Below are 706 nucleotides of genomic sequence, written 5' to 3' on the forward strand. Positions count from 1 at the left end.
AGGAAGGCAACTTCTTTTGAACGAGGGCCAGCAAGCACCTCCCCAACAGGTCTTGGATGTTCAGCTGTGCTTGGAAAAAAATGTAACTGACAGATGATGGCTTTTCTTGGGTCATTCTCTACCCATTTATGTACTTCTCCCTCAGGGGCTGCTAGAGGGACAGTACAGAAATTACAAAAGGACCATTCATCATTAAGTATTCCAAAAGAAAAAGCTGATAGGGGTTAAGACACAAGGAAAAGGCGCTGTCTTGATTCTTTGAACGCTGAAACCTGTACTGCCTATGGCAAAAAAATAAACTAACCTGCCTTGGTGTGTGAAATGCTGTTTTGAGGGGGTTGTCACATCCTTGGGAAAGCAAAACCTCATCTGAGAAAGCTTACCCCTTTTTCCCCAAGGCCTGAACGCTTTTTTGGGTGCAGGAGACCTAAAGCCTTTGGTGTTTCAAGTCAGCTTAAAGGGTTTTGCCAGAAGTCTGCCAGGGCAGCTCCAGCGTGGCAGGGATGGCTGGGAAGAACGTCCCAGTGAAGCAGATCACACCTCACGAGACCTGCCTAGCAGTAATTTAGGCGCTAGATGCGCATTTCCCTCTTCAACGTGGCACGCCCTGTTCCGTTTAGTGCCTTATTTTCGAGCAGAAGCGCAGCCGGGGCTCGCTGTTGATCCGCCCCTCACGGCCGCCATGTCGCGGACAAGGCCCCGGCCT

This window comes from Athene cunicularia (genome assembly GCF_003259725.1).
Source record: "Athene cunicularia isolate RWA chromosome 12 unlocalized genomic scaffold, athCun1 chr12_part1, whole genome shotgun sequence".
NCBI lineage: Eukaryota > Metazoa > Chordata > Aves > Strigiformes > Strigidae > Athene > Athene cunicularia.